Below are 16,964 nucleotides of genomic sequence, written 5' to 3'. Positions count from 1 at the left end.
TTAGGCACTGTGACAGCAGGAGGAAATCTGGCAGTCTTACAGTGTCATTTTGTGGAAAATACATTGGAGCTGCTTCTGGAATAAATTTACATGAGAGCAAAGAGGAATTAAATAGAGACGAAAGCACAGATTTGCTTGCAATGATGTGGATGAGGATGGCAATTGCACAGAATGTTTAGTTGCATGTCTCCCTGCTGTTATTGTGCTTCTGAGTGATCAGCAGATGTCACTGGTGATGGGTGACATGAAGCCTGTCTCCACTCTTTGGATCAAAAAGGAGTCATCACAGTATTTCTAATCCTTGGTGGTTTGGAAGTGAGACAGCTGAATGCTGGAAGTTTCACTGCAAATGACCACGTGTCTTCAGCTAATAACATGTGCTTGTGTAGCCAATGAGCTACATTGATGCCTCATGATCAGATCTTCCTGGGCTAAAATTGTTCCCAGAACATTTAAGCAGACTACATGCAAATATACATACATACACATATATATGTAGGTGCATGTTTATATCTAAATGCCCAGGCACTGGAGGAGAACTGTATGAAACAGCAAGACTATGTGAGCATCTCAGCGTAGCATCTTACTGCTGTTTACGAGCTTCTCCTTCTGCTGTCTAATGTCCTCTGAAATGTCCCAGACTGGCACAATGATGGAGACCTCTACCTACACACTAGGAAAAAAGATAAGTTTTTACTTCTAGGATCAAAAAGAAGAGACAACAGCTGACTGAAAAAGAATATTTGCTTTTGCTTCCTGATAAAAAGCCAAGTGTTCAGTTACACAGTTGATTAAAGCAAATCTGAAAATACCTGGGAGACGCTGAAGTGCCTTCTTCTATTAGGGAATAAAAACTCCCACCAGTCTGCTTCAGAAGAATCTAAAAGCCAAATAAACATAAAGACTATGTCAAAGAAAGGGAAAATCATAACAATGAATGTACTTTCCAGAAATCACAGAAAGCCAAATAACCAGAGGTTTCATGTCACAGAGATGTGAGTAAAAGAACCATCTCTGCAAACAAATGGAAGCTTTTCAGACCAACCTTTGTCAAGATACATAACAACTCTGCTGCTTATTAGAAATAGAAGGAAACTTCTCAGTTATGGCTGGTGTTAAATTTCCATTTCTGAAAAATTTGTAAAGTGCAATATGAAAGGACTAAAACTATTACTATCTTGTATAATACTCTTTGCAAAGCACTAAGCATCATCTCAGTTTTAAACATTTTGCAGTACTTTAAAATCTACAGGCCAAAATGTTTTTCTTTGATCAGTCTGCAGTGATGTGTATAAGATGACAGATATCGTAGAGACAACTCTCAGTGAACCAGTTCAGAAATGCTTCCAAAGTGTCATTACTGCGTTTATTTATTGCTGGATTCACTAACAGGTCTGTAGCTGAGCTGAGATAGAGCAGTGTAAGAATTCTGCAAAACAGGAGACGTACGGCTATACAGCTGATTTTTGAATCTGTGGCAAGTGGTGGTTACATAGAAAAATCACATATTTGGGGCTTCTTAGGTTTTGAGACAAAAAAAATGAAGATGACTGGTTTGTGATTTTGCAGTGAAGCTGTGAATACACGCAGTTCCAGAGGCTTGGATTGTTCTGCATCAATAACCTCTGGATCAGAAGAATAATCACCCTACAGAATTTGAGTTTACTCATATTAAGTCTTAGAAAGCATGGATAACTACCTTTAAAAAAAAATTATTAATTTATTTATTTTTATTAATACATTTTAGACTTCAACCTGCTTTGTTTGGAAACAATTTTGTTACTCGCAAGCAAGGAAGTGAAGGCAAAAATCTGAAGTTAACTGTGCCTTGAATCAGCCCTCTAAATAAGGAAGAGTCTATTATTACTGATAATGCCAGAGATTTCTGTTCATATAACATAGCTGTGCTGAAGTCCTTTCAAGGAGAGGATAGACTGTTGTTCAGAGCAGAAAGCTTAGAAAAGACAATGATCTAAGTCACAGCAATTAAAGACCATTCCAGTCCCTTTGTCCAAATTTTAATGTTAGGGCTAGCAGGTCCAAAGATAAATATTTCTGAGCCCTTAGATACAAAGTTGAAGAGAAATCTTATCTATTCACTAGAAGCTGCCACCACAAGTGTGGATGTCATACTTTTTTTAGCTATTGCAGCCATTTTTTCACAGGACTTTAGCACCTTGCCTTGACATAGTAGCTTAGTGATAAAAGAAGTTGTATTACTGCAATGTAAAAAGCGACATTTTGCTATTGCATTTTTACACCAGTATCGAGTGGAAAGGAAAAGCACAATACCCTAAAAATCAGTAGATGCTTCTAAAAGTACACATAAGTGCTACCAAATCTACAACATGTGATAGTGCAATAGGTCAGATAAACAAAGCCTTTAACTGACAGGCAACTTGCTCTTCAGGATATGTTGCTTTTGGTGGAAAGATTGTCTTGCTGCCTTTGGATTCTGCACTGCTGGTATGTGGGCTTTCTATCATGATGAAAAAAAAACCCAAAATCCTATGATACATTATGTTATGTTATGCTGCATTTTGGGGTATTGCTTCAGGTCATTGTAAAAATCCAGACATGCAAATATTCAGGATTCAAGGATGGTAAACCAGCTTAGACTGTCTTAATGTGAATACACAGACACATGTACACTGAAAAAACTACTTTTCTTGTTGTACATCCTCACCTGAATTTCTTTATTTTCTGGAGGATGAGGGCATCTGGGGTGTAGGCACAGATCTGCTGCTTCTTGCAACACAATGAATAATTTATTTACCATTGTGATTCATGTGTCTTAAGAGAAAGCCTTCAGGGACGATGCAGGTCTTGGCCTTTCTTTAGGAACTTTTACTCCCTCTGCTTCACCTGTTGCTCCCTAAACCCAGTGATGCTTTGAAAACCTTTCTTGCTATTACTCCCTCATGAGAAGACATGACAAATCAGCAGTAAAAAGCTCTTTTCTGTGGAAAATGTGCATTGAAATTGGTGTAGGTTTATTATTCTGAGTAAGACTCTCATACTGTACTCATTACTATAGTATGTGATGCTTCCGAGTAGCATTTTAAAGAACATGACTAACATCTGTCACACACTCATTTACTTCTTGCGTGGAGCAGAGAAGCACTTGTGGTAAAGATTCTGGTGTTTTTTTAACACATGTGCTGTGCATTACTGTTAGTGAGGGCAAGGTCAAAGAAATGTGCATTGTGTTTGGGAGGTGCTGAGGGTTGTGAATGGTCTTAGTTTCTTAGGAATCTGCTCCACAACTGTAGATCAGCTCCTGAAGTGATCTTCGCCTGCCTTGTAGAGCAAAGCTACTACATTTATTTTTATGCATAACTGCTTACTTTCTGAGGTTCGCTGTTTTTTTAGATGTCTGCTTACTAATTTTCCTGAGAGTCACAGAGCAGGAACTAGTGGATTGCTTCCACCTTTACAGAGACAGCACTTTGGAAACAAGGGAGGGGTTTTTGCCAGTGACCAGGGGAATGGTGGGCGATATAGGCTCTGCCACAGGAATGTGAAGTTATCAAATATGTGGGATCATGGCAAGATCTGCTGAAAGTTTCATGAGTGGCACAAATTTGGAGTTGTGTGCCTCTGCTGCAGATAGTTCTTCTATGGCAAAGAAGCATATATTAAATCATTATCCTGAAACTTTAGGTGTCTATTTTTTTTTCTTTCTGGTTGCCTGCAACCTGCAGAATCCTTACAATAGTGACCACAGAGAAAGCTCTGATTCCAAATATTCTGGGAAGCTAAGATAGAAGAGATCAAGTTTTATGTGTTTGTGGAGGCATAAGTAGGTGAAGACATGTTCCAGCACTCAAGTTTTAGATGGATTTCCATAGGCAGTGGTATTCTATGCTGGGATATATTGTGTATTGCTGTAATTGAGAAACACTGACTTACTGCAATTGTCTCATCCACTAGAAAGAGCAAGAGTGTTCTTACCAACCCTGTACAACAGTCTTGTTTGAGCATATTACCACACTCTTCAGTATCCGTGATAAATCCCAAATTACTTAAATATAGATGTATAAATGTTATAAGTCTTGGCCTAAGCTAATCATTTAGGTTCTTTTTATATGGTGTATAGAAGTAGACACCTCCACAGAGTGATTGGTCTGACGCAGAGCTGAAATGAATTGCTCTCAGGAGGTGGGAATCTCTTACTGTTGATTATATAAAGGGAACCTAGAGTGACATTCTCATCCTTAAATGTCTATCATTTCTGTGCCTGCATTAGGGCAAATGAATCCCATCTATATTTGTTCACTGACTGACTAATGAATACCCAAAAAATCTTCAGATTATTCTTACATTTTTTGTTCACTAGCAATTTGTTCCATGTTGACGCTCATCTTCAGCTATGTGTTTCACTCATGAAGCACTTCACCTTACCCTATGCAAAAGGGCATGACTGTGTGTATGAAAAATAGCTATGCCATTACAGATTATTGGCATTTACGTTTTCATCTAAATAGTCCATATAATAGGTAGTAAGGAAAAATTTATCATATGGTACACCAAAATAATAGATGCCAGATGAAAGTGAGGTTTCCCCATCAGGTTTTGGTGCAATCACTCCAGAAAGACTCAAAACATTTTAGCAAATTACCTTTTGCTCCTGTCATGTCTTTTAGCAAATGTCTCCTAATCTCCATAAGACCATGTAACTCACAATCAAATGCAGCAGATATGCCCCAGATGAGAAACCATCTTCTGTGTTCCCTGTGCAGATAGAGGATCATCTGTGCTGCTAAAAAGCCTCCATTCTGTGTTCTGGCATGGTTTCAGACTGTTCCAAGTTTAGATTATGAGCATCAATTAGGTGAGGTTGTAGTTGGCCTTTGTTTAGTTATGTTATGAGCTTCCTCAGGAGTGGCAGGTTGGAGGGGAGGGAGCTGGTGTGCAGAAGTGGTTTCTCAAGGATTCAAGTATGTGGTTTGGAGTTATTCCAAGCTGTCTTTCAGAGGTTACAAAATGCATAGATTGAGTTAAACCTTAGAGCTAGGCCTTCTTATGGTGAACTAATGCTGTGAAATTCAATAATAGCATAAATTTCATTGGATGTGTACAGAATGGCTATTTTTTGCTAGCAAGTGTGAACTTTGCATTGGAGCAAAGCTAACATGACTGTTCTCTTTGGGTATGAAACGGGCTTTTAAAGATCTGTTCTGCTTCTTTTTGTCTGTGTCAGGTGTTTCAGATACTGTCAGCATTTCAATGGCCATCCTTCTTACTGCACAGGGCATCAGAGAACAAAAAAGTACATGGTCAGTAATGAGGAACCATCTTTTTATTAGCCAAGCTGTATGTGTTCAGTGAGCAGTGACAATGAATTATGGTTTCCTTCCCTCCCATCCTGTAGATGGAGTAATGTTGACTTTTACCCTTCTTTCCACGGAATTTGTTGGGGGGCAAGAATTTTGTTCAAAGGGAGAACCTGATCCTTTTTGATGTCTGAGATCTGGAAGATGTGAACGCTATAATGTAGATAATGAAGATTATAACTCTTTGATCTTTAAATCCAGGCAATGTCTGGACTACAGATAACCTTTCAACGTTTTACAATGAGTTTTTTCATTTGTATTTCCTTATGAAGCATTTGTGATAAATTTATTGAAATCTTCAAAAGTGATAAACCTGAATTATTTAGCAGTAAACACTGACAATGTAGAATAATAGACTCATAGAATCACAGGATAGTTTGGGTTGGAAGGGACTTTTAAAGGTCATCTAGTCCAACCTCCCTGCAATGAGCAGGGACATCTTCAACTAGATCAGGTTGCTCAGAGCCCCGTCCAGCCTGGCCTGGAATGTCTCCAGGGATGGGGCATCTATCATCTCTCTGGACAACCTGGGACAGTGTTTCACCACCCTCATTATAAAAAATTCTACCTCATGTCTGGCCTGAATCTCCCCTCCTTTAGTTTAAAACCATTACTGCTTGTCCTGTAGCAATAGGCCGTGCTAAGAAGTCTTTCTTATAAGCTCTCTAAGTACTGAAAGGCCATGATAAGGTTTCCCCAGAGCCTTCTCCAGGCTGAATAACCCCAACTCTCTCAGTCTGTCCTCACAGCAGAGGTTTCCAGCCCTCTGATCATCTTGGTGACCTCCTCTGGCCCCTCTCCAACAGGTCCGTGTCTTTCTTGTGCTGAGGGCCCCAGAGCTGGACACCCTACTCCAGGTGAGGTCTTACCAGAGCAGAGGAACAGAATCACCTCCCTCAACCTGCTAGCTGTGGTCATTTTGATACAGCCCAGGATACGACTGGCTTTCTGGGCTGTGAGTGCACACTGCTGGGTCATGTCCAGATTTTCATTCACCAGTAACCTCAGGTCCTTTTTTGCAGGGCTGCTCTCAATCCCTTCATCCCCCAGCCTGTATTGATACTGGGGGTTGGCCCAACCCAGGTCCAGGACTTGCACTTGGCCTTGTTGAACCTCATGAGGTTCACATGGGCTCCCTTCCTGAGCTTGTCTAGGTCTCTCTGAATGGCATCCTGTCCCTAAGGGATGTCAGCTGCACCACTCAGCTTGGTGTCATGTGCAGACTTGCTGAGGATGCACTCAATCCCATTGTCTGTGTCATTGATGAAGACATTAAACAGTACTGGTGCTAATACAGGCTGCTGGGGGACACCACTTGTAACTGACCTCCATCTGGACATTGAGCAGTTGACCACTACCCTCTGGATGCAACCATCCAACCATGTTTTCATCCACTGAACAGACCATCCATCTCACATTTGCAAACAGTATACTGTTCAAGAAAACTCATTTCTGTTGGTGCTATCAGTTCACAGTGGAAGTTTAAAAATAACTGTGAATTGATAACATAAATGTATACAGTTTTTATTTGCCCCCTGTGAAGTCTGTTCCCTTACATTTTGAACCAAATTAGTTTCTATTGATATTGTTGTCTTTATTTCTATGAGGCACTTTGCTGCACAAACCACTAGCAATTATTTCATGTTTGCTTTGATCATAAGTCTTGTTAGGCAGTTTAACTACTATGTGTATTCAAATGCAGTTTGCTTTAAAAGAGAATGAAAGATTTTCAGCTCCTTAGCAAAATGCTATGAAGCCAGTCATGTTGGAGATTTATCAGTTCATTTTGCTGTTCTAAATGTAAATGGCATTTGCGTTCCTTGCTTTTTAGTATTTTCAGGCAAAGGCAGCAATTTATTTGCTGATAAGTTTAGGATGGTCCCATGCCATAGAATATTGCCTGGCTACAGGGTTTGATAATGGGATGTTGAGCTTTTCAATTCTAGATTATTTAACTTTGTCTTTGACCAAAGTAATTGCAGAGAATCTGTTATCTAAGTGGCCTTATAGACCATTTGACAACCTCAGTTTATGATAAACTAGTGCCTGCCTTGCTCAGGAGAGATGAACTTCTCCTCCAAAGTTTCTGATTGATCAGAAACTATATAGCGTGTCTTCTAAAGATTTCCAAATGCCTATAGTATTCTTCCTTCTGATGAGAGAAATGCTTGAGTTAGGTGGGGTAAGTGGAAATGAGAAAGTGTTAGGGGAAAGTAAGATTAATGAAATGAGTTATGCTTAGTTCAGAAATTGTGGATTCTTTCTCACTGCAATGATATGCTTCATTGTACAGGCCCTGTTGTAAGTTTTGAGGCTTCCCTTATCAGGTGACAATTTCAGTTCAATTGTTTCCATCAATGTATAAGTGTTGTTGGACATACTTCTTGCTTCACAAGAAATGAGTTTGCAGAGTCCTGAGTCCTTTAGCTAATGACATTGGAGCCAGTTTCAGTTATGTGTAATGACTTAACACATTTCAGGGCATTTTTTTTTCCATTGCATTTCCTTGGAAATGAATGAAGACTTCTGAGGGACAACCTCAAGAGATGTCCTTATATGACCCAAAATGAATGAAAACCAAATTACACTTTTGTTGTCAAAGATGAACATTTCAGACCATGTTCTGAGGCAGATAGCCAAGTGCTGTTTCTTTCTGTCTTGTGACAGGTCAGGAAAGCCATTTTCCACCGTTACCTCTTATTGTATTTTTCCTGAGCTCTGCAACTGCAGCATTACCTTAACTACTGGCAGAACTTGTCGTGATCATAAGTGATCCTGCATGAAGTAAACCAAATCCAGTGGCACAGTAACACATACAAAATGCGGAAAAACACGCCTGAAAAACATCTTAGGACATTCCCTTGAAAAAGGGAATAGATATGTACAATTTCTAGGCACACATTTAGTACTTCCTTATGTCTGTCCAACTCAAATCAAGAGTGAGATGTCTCAAGGCTAAGAGCTCAAAATATATGCATTTCTGTGCTTAAGCAATATATTTCCCTTGCTTTGGATTTCACAATTTAGAATAGAGAATGTAACTGTTATAAATGAAACAGACAAGTGTACATCTTACAGACAGTTAACAATTACTGTAGTGCTTCTAGCTTTTCAGATCAAGCCAGAGTAAAACCTAGCCTAACTACAAGCTTGAAAATATGTCTAGATTACTGAAAATTCAATGGTCATTATTTAGGTGTCCGTGATATTTTAAATATTAATCAACAAAATATATAGGTAATAATATTTTGTTCTCAGAATCATGTATTATCCAATGTCATACTGTAGGAAAGGGATCAGTTCTGTCGGCGCCTTTTTGCAATTTGATTTTCAGCCCTGGAAAGAAACAGACCTGAAGCTGTGAGTGCAGTCAAAAGAATTGTGGGGCCAAATTTTCATCCAGATTCTGTGGCTAACTTGCAAGATTTGTACAAATATTTCTGTCTCTTTTCTTCACAGGTAACCTCTTTATCTGCATTATATGGATATGATTATAGCTCCCTGAAAAGCCCAGATGTCACAAATGTGAAACTGCATGGAACACAGAACAAGGAGAGGAAAAGCAAAAGCAAGAAAACATAGATGCAAGGCCCAGGGCTACACTGAAGGTTCTAAAGGGCATTTTTAAATACTGTGTCTGGAAAGTTCAACAGCCAGAGGGATAACATATGGCATGATAAACTCTTTTGAAATTTCAGTACTTATGATGCCAAAAAGGAAAGAGAAATATTTGGAAAATTTGGCTTAATGCAGCGCAACCCTGAAGGAAAAATATCCTCATGGTAGTCATCACAATGTTTTCTGAAAGCTGCCTTGCAAATCAGTTTCTTGTCTGACCGCAAGATGGGAGATGTTTTCTTCTATTTTCCTGCATGTAATGCTCCTTGGAAATTTTTTAAGTGGAGTTATTTCCTGAAATAGCAATTCTGTGAGCCTAAAATGTGCCTTAGGTTTGCCTCAGGGCAGGGCAAGTTCTTCATAAAGCACTGTCTGGATTTATGGCAGACAGTGCTGGGGTGAGGGCCTGGATGCCTCTCGGACAGGCCTGCCAGGCAGGCTGTGCCACCGCGAGCCTGGGGATGCCTTAGATCCTGATTTTCCCTTCAACCGCTTCTGGAGTGTAAGATCCATCTTCCAGAACCGCCAGGAGTAGGAAACCAGAGCCTTCGCTTAGCACAGGCTTCTGCATTCCTGTTCCTACATGCCATGAAGATGTGCTCACTTTTTCCTTAAACAACAATATCAACTTTTCGAGGAAGGCATTCCCACCCATTTGTTGTCTTTTCCACAATCAAGATACAGAGTGAAATATAAATATTATAAAACATGCCGCACAACTCTGAGTGGAAATAGAGTTTCAGAAAAGCTAAAAACAATGAGAGTGTGAATTTGCTCATCTATGAAATTAATTCTTCCTTGAATATATTTTTTAAGCTCAGGATTCTGATTTCGTGCTTCCAGAACACAGAAAAGCAATGGCTTTGATTGACCACCTTGGACTTGCTAAACTGGACGGCTTTCTAACCAAGCTGAAAAAATACATTGCAAACAGATTAAGCTTATTTGGAGTCTGGGAGAAAGAAATCTGCTGAAACTTCTCCCCGTATGTTGAGGGAGAGATAATGTCCTTCTGTGTGGAAACCTCTACCCCCTTCATCGATTGGATTCTGCTCTCATTTGTGGATAAGGAGACTTGAACTGTTGAAGTCAGTTAAATTACAATGGTGTCAATCACTGGAGAATTGGGTCTTCTGGGTGAACAGATTTAGAGGAAAAGAAAAAAAAAAGCATTGGTTACTTACAATCAGCCAGTACAGCTGTGGTGAAAGTCTGTTGTTTATATTTACACCTTTCAAAAAGGAGACTGTGTTTAGTGGTGTGTTGCTACAGCAGCATTTGGCTGCTTATTGCAAGATATAATTAGAGATTTTACAATTTGATGTGTCAAGCAGTGAATCCTCTCCACAAAATTTTTAAGATGATAATCACTTTTATTGCTGGAATTTCATTCACGGAAATAGCAAAAAAGCCAAAATACTATTTAGAAAGAACCTATCTAATCTCCTCTTAGGTTAGTATTCACAACTATGAATAATATATGGAAGAATAAAGGGTAGAACTTTAACTACACTCCAGGTCTCATCTTGGTCCCTAAATCTGTGTGGGTAATGCAGTCTGAAAGTCGTATGCCTTTCTCCAGTTGAAGTCAATGCTGAAAACAATAATTGGTTGAGGCATAATTAAAATTGGACTCTCAGAGGATGTTATTTTTTTCTTAGTAGGCTTCTGTAATTATGCATTAACTGGTTATCTGTTGTGCTTGGGGCAGTTAAAGCACAGTAGAATTTATTTCTCTTCCCTGTATTTTTGTGTGAAGGCCAAAGGAAATTTTTGAAGCAGACCTTCTCTTCAAAAATCCATAAATCCATCCTGTGTTTCCATATATGACATACTGGATGGCTCCAAGTACTCTACGAAAATTACCCAAATAAGAACAGTCAAGCCATTCCAGTAATCTGGAAATATCCCTCCAGAGAAGAGGGAAGGTATTTTTTTCTCTTACTGTATTTTACCATCGTAATGGACATCTGAAAATATAATAAAATAAATGGCTGACTTCTCACTATTTTTTTAGCCTGAGAGTCAATAAATTTACAAGCAGCTGGCAGCTGAAAATATTGTAACACGAATGGTATTTTGGATCACACTGAGGCTCAGCAGTGTTCTAGATGGAGCGCGTAGCCCTGTTGGATGTGGTCCCACAAAGTCTACGGCAACTCATCCTTGTCTGTCCTCCCTGCCATACCCACAGGGCTCTGATGACATCATTGCTGGGCTTCACACAAGCTAAAGCTCATAAAGCTGAAACTTTGCTTCATATGAAGGTGGTAGAAACAGTCAATGAGTTTAACAGATGCAATGGGTCCTCTTGGTGCAGCCAGGGAGCGTAAGGAATCCGATTTTTTTTCCAAGACAGAAAGCAAGAAAGGGTTACATGAAACTTCTTCCTTTTTAAATTAATTTTTTTGGGGGGAGACGGGACTATTTTGCAGGATGGAATTTTACAGCATACACGAGGGTTGGAAGTTTCATTTGAGATGTTTATGTTAGGATGCTATCTCAAGCTTTGTGGACTGAAAGGAGCTAGGCAGAGATGGGAGCTGGGAAATGGGCTGCACTAATATGACGTAAAACAAAAAGACAAAAGGCTCGCAATTGTTTTTAGATAATCAATACTGGTGGAACTTCTTTTTTATTAAAGTAATATTATAACTCATTATACTAATAAACATCAACAGGAAAGGAGAAAGAGAAATGACCAGTTGTTTCAAGGGAGTATGATCACGTCAGCTCTTCCAAATCAGTAGCTCTGTAGTGGTTGGTGCAGCTCCTTGTCACGTGAATGTGTATATGGTGTCAGAATAATTTTTAAAAGGGCCTTTTGAAGCGAATTGTGGTGTAGTTTCTGTATTTGCCATTTTGCTTTGGGAGATTGAACTGTCAAAGTGGCACTGCAACAAGACAGATACTGCCAAGCTGAAATTCTCCTCTTCCTAACTGGTGCATCGCTTTAATGCCTCTCATACGACATTTCATTCCTATGGGACTGAGTAGGCACGATGTAGGAGTGCTGTTATGTATACCCTATATGAAATATCTCTGCAAACATGTATTTAGCAGAAGAAATATAACCATGTGCATAGATCACAGTGCAAGTGATCAGCTCAACAATGAAGAGCATTCAATTGCAGGTGATTAGCACTTGGGCAAAATATTTTATTGGAAAAAAACCCCCTTCAGCTGGTGAAAGTGCAGTGTTAAATTGCTGAATACTCTTTAGGTACCCTGGTGAATAGTTTTGGCCTAAAAAATGAAAAAAAAAAAAAAAAAACCAAAACAAACAAGAAAGCAAAATAAAGCTTTGGTACTGAAAAAAGTCAATGTCAAGCTAAGTTGTATTGAAAACTAAAATAATCATTAGCAACATCATTCTGGTTGTTGAGTTGTTCTTAAAGAAAATATGATTTCTGGTTCACCAAACTAATTCCACCTTGGAGGAATGAAAATATTTCACTGTTTCTTCCTAAGGTCTACTTATTTTGTCTCTGTGCCATTCCACACTAGAGAAAAAGAAAGAAACTGAGAGATACGAAAGATCTTTATTCAGATCTTCTGAGGCACATTCCCCACACCCACAGAATAATCAAAATGTAGGTGAAACAAAAGCAGCAAGCGCCTTTCCTTTTCCCAGAAGCAAAGCTGCTGCAATCCCTTGGTAAGTATAAGAAACAAATTTCTGCAGGAGTCTTGGTATAAAGCAGGTACTATACTGTAAAGACAGAGTTACATATTTGGGTTTCCCCCTATGTGGATAAACTTTTTCCCTCGTGGTGTGGGTACAGTTTAACAGTTAACAGTTTAACTGCATTTATTTACATGTGTTCCTGGAACTGCGAAAAATTCTTTGCCTAGATTTATAGGTTGGTATGTATACAGTGGTTTGGCTTCTCCTAACATTTTCTTCCCAAAACAAACCCAGTTTTTCTGGGTCTGTGAGGTCTATGCGGCAGCAGCGCTGCTGGGTTTTGTAGGTTCACTTGTACCTCAGCATTTCTTCCCTCTCCTCGTCTCCCCTCCTCCCAACTGGAAACCGTGGGCAGGCACAGGACGTGCACAGAAGCAGATAAATCACCGCACTGTTTTCTCAGGTCCAGGTAATTAGTGGCGCTGCCTTTGAAGCCGGAAGACTACCAACAGAGCCTTCCAGACAGGCTTCATGTTTACAGAAGTGATGCAAACCATCAGCTGCATCAGATGGGGTGTTAGGAAATATATCTGTGGGGGCGGGAGAGAGGAAGCAAAGTTGACAAGGAAAGAAGATTGATCAGATTCTTGTTTTTAAAGAAATGTTTGCTATTACAGGGTGTGGAGCAGCTTTTAGTTATTCAGTGGACGTGGTTGAAATGCACGTAGCTTTGTGGGGGAGGGTGCAGTTTCTTTAAAGCTGTGATAGAAGGTAACTCTGGAAAGAAGCTGTACTTAGCCACGAAATGGAGAGGTTTGTGAATATGTGAATGCAGTGCATTTTCTCTCTTCTGTATGTTCCTTTTTCTATATTAGAGCAAAGTTACTCCTCCTGTGGCTTTTGCTGTCAGCAATAGATGGGAAAACCCTCACCCAAACCTTTGGCTCTGCTTAGATGAAAGTTCCTCCTGCTTCATCTCTTAGATGAAAGATACCTCTTACAGCTTTTTTTTCTGAATCAAAGGGAATAGTCTCTCTCCCTCTTTTGCCCTCTCTCACTCTCCCCTCCCTTTTTCTCTCCCTCTCTCTTCTCAGTTTAGAAGCTGACAAGAGGTGGATAACACTCTAAGTTATTTAAAATAATAATTGGCTTATTTTCAATATATTGGCAACAAGGCTAAAGCAGATATACAACCACACGTTCTTTGCTTCAAACACATTAGTAGTCTGAGGCATTTAATGGAGACTTATTTCCGGCTTCATCCTTGTTTGAAAGAGCCCTAATTAGGTAGGCAGTAGCTATTGAGAAAGAGTGGCCTGAATTTACTGAGAGTAGAATTCTGAATTTGGCTCTGGGTTCAGATCTGTCTGAGTAAGATTAGTCTGAGAAATTTGGAGCTTTCTGTTCTTGAGGTTTTCCATCAGCAGCTCACAAATGTCACTGTTTATGACACTGGCAACATTTGGAAGCTATAAAGCTATTGCTCCAGAAATTATTTTTATAATGTACAACCATTCAGTTTCAGAGAGTGTATATCAAAAAGAAAAACAGTTGAGTAAATTCTACCTTGAATTCGAAAATGTCCATATATTTTTGTTTTGCCAAATTCTTGGAGCTAAATTTCAGTTCAAGCAATTTTATTTTCAGCTAACCCTCTCTGCCTGCAATTAGTCTGTTTTCACATGGATTTGAAATTATCCCACATCCATTTCTTTTGATTTAAATTTAACCATTTGTCTACTGGATTAAAGGGCTCAGTTTCCAGTGGGCTGACCTCCATTTATCTTCTTCTTTATCTTCTTGCAATTGTCAAACCATATAGGAATACTTTAAGAGAAACAAGTGATGCAACCAGTTGAACTAACTTAGGAAAATAAAGCATCAGCCAGAATTCTTTCTTGCAGAATATGAGAGTGGCTGGAATACTCTGGGGCAACACTCCAGAGGAGCTTTTAAAGCAAGCAAAACCAAAATTTTGAAGCTAAAGGGGAGCCCTGTGGTTTGATCAAGTCACACAACGAGAATAAAATACTTAATCTGTCTTTAAAATATATGAAGTGGATCAAGCTCTGTAAGTAACCTTGCTGAGCAGAGTTGTTAAACTACTGAGCACTCACTCAATGGTCCATCACATGTTGTTTAATAGGCTCACCCAAAGAACCAAATCAGCCAGTGGGTGGGATGAGCTGCATGTATGGGCCCATCCTCTAGTTCTCCCATGAGCTATATCAGAACCAGGGGTGCAAAATTTTATGTTTTAGGCTATCATTATTTAACCTTTATGCCGCTTTAGGACCCAAAGTTGAAAACCTCATGCTAATTGTTTTCAGGTGCTAAATGTTTCGCAAATAATTCATAAGTGATTGTCCCCACTCCAAAGTAAGGCTAAGACTGATGAACGTTTTACAATAAGTAATTAAAAGCTTTGCGGCCTTTGAAGTGTTTAGTAAAATCAGCTGATCCAAATTCTGGGTTTCCACTTTTGAGCTACCTGCCTGTTCAGTATTCCCTACTATTTGTGCAGGTTGGTTTCTTTCCCATTCTCTCTTCTGTCATTATTGACTTTATGTCTTTAGACTGTAGGAGTATCTTCTTGCCCATTTTGCTAAGCATGAAGGTAGATTTTAGCTTCAGTATGTGAAGACAGGCATTGCAGATTGATTGTAAGAAGTAATCTGTTTTGTAGAACAAAAGAAATCCGAAGAAGAGTATAATTTGTAATGGAACAGAATTGTGCTCTCTTTGAACTGTATGTTTTGCATTTCCTGTTTTCTTTATGGCCTTTCTCAAAACATTAATTGAAGTTTCTTTTGGACTGAAGGGATGTTTAACCTTGGCATTAGGAGTAAATTGCTGTAAATTGTGTAATCTTTCCCATTCACTGTCTTGAATGGCAAAATGAGGATAATGCTGAACTAGGAAAGCAGCAGTGGGAGCCTGCTTTAGGTAGTCCACTTTGGTGGAGCAGTAGAACAGTAGGAAAAAACCTGGAAGCTAAAAAAAAACCTTTGGCAGTTCAAATTCAAAAATAAAAAAAATAATATCCATCTTGCAAACTTTGATCATCTATAATGTAGATGTCTGCATCTGATCTAATTATCCAACTTTCTGTTAGTCAGGGGAAATCTGGTTAAGCTGGTCAACTGAGTGATTAATCTGACGAAATGTAGGTGGCTACTACAGGAGTGAGATAAAAACCATCTAATCTATGAAGACTATATTGACAACATATCTTAGCCTAGATATGTACATTATATACACCCATATTTAGTCACACAAAATCACCTTTTTTTGGTGAGATCTTGTTCAACATTTTTCTGGAAAATTTGAAGTTAACACCGTTTTAGAAAAAGTGTCTGCTTACCTTCTTTTCTTGCAGTTTTATCAGCAGTAAATGTGCATATAAAAATCCAAATTTCTACCCACACAAACCCCCTCCTTTCCAGGGAACTGTTGTGTTGGCTTCTGATTAACACAAACTGATTAAATGTCTGCCTGGGTGTTTCTCCCAGGTCTAGGCAAAGCACTGGGCAAAACTGATGAACAGCAAATAATCGCCATCCACCTAAGGCTATTCCTTTAGCTACCTTGCTGGCAATTAATCCTCAAAACATGGGGTTTTCCCTTGGTTTGGGTACACTCTCAGGCACAATGGGAGGGGGATGCAGCAAAGCTTTTGTCCTCTTTCAAGGGCAGTGCAAGTCCCATGTGTGTTATTACTGACATACTGAAATGGAAATGTTGGACTACACTTCTTTTGCTATTCTGGTGAATATTCCATTGTGCTGATAGCATTGCAGGGTTTTCAGCCTGCCAGTGAAAAGCTACTGATGACTTTAGGAGTCTGTTTTAACTAGGTGGGAACATGACCTTCCCATTAGGAGATGCAGAGCCCACCAGAGCACTTGGCTGAAGCAGGAGGATGCCTGACCTCTCCCTCCTACTGCCCTGGCACTGCAAAAGGATGCTGTGGCTTCCTAGCCAGCTGGACCCAGATACGGAAAGAAAACATACACATGCATACTGTCTACATCACTCTTTGTTTCACTTAAAGAAAAAAAAAATTAAAACAAATTTTTCACAGTTTAATGTCTTTATTGCAATAGGTCAATGTAGTACATTCAGAATTAAGATGAAGAAGTAATCTGAAGTTAAGACTTTCAAATGGAAAATCATTTAAGTAAAGATTATATTACAGTAACAGGTATGGGGATGGAGTCTTTAATAAGATTCTGTCTAGGACAAAGGGCTACTTGCGGTAGGTATATCTCCTATTTTTTTCTCCAATATTCAACAGAAGAGATATGTTCCAGCCACAGGTTAGAATAGCAATGCTATTCTTGCAATGTGGATTTCAATTTGAATAGTGTGACTTCAGCCCC

This window comes from Nesoenas mayeri (assembly GCF_963082525.1).
Source record: "Nesoenas mayeri genome assembly, chromosome: 1".
In the NCBI taxonomy this organism is placed as follows: Eukaryota; Metazoa; Chordata; class Aves; order Columbiformes; family Columbidae; genus Nesoenas; species Nesoenas mayeri.
The sequence above is the reverse complement of the archived record's forward strand: the minus strand, read 5'-3'. Positions refer to the sequence as shown.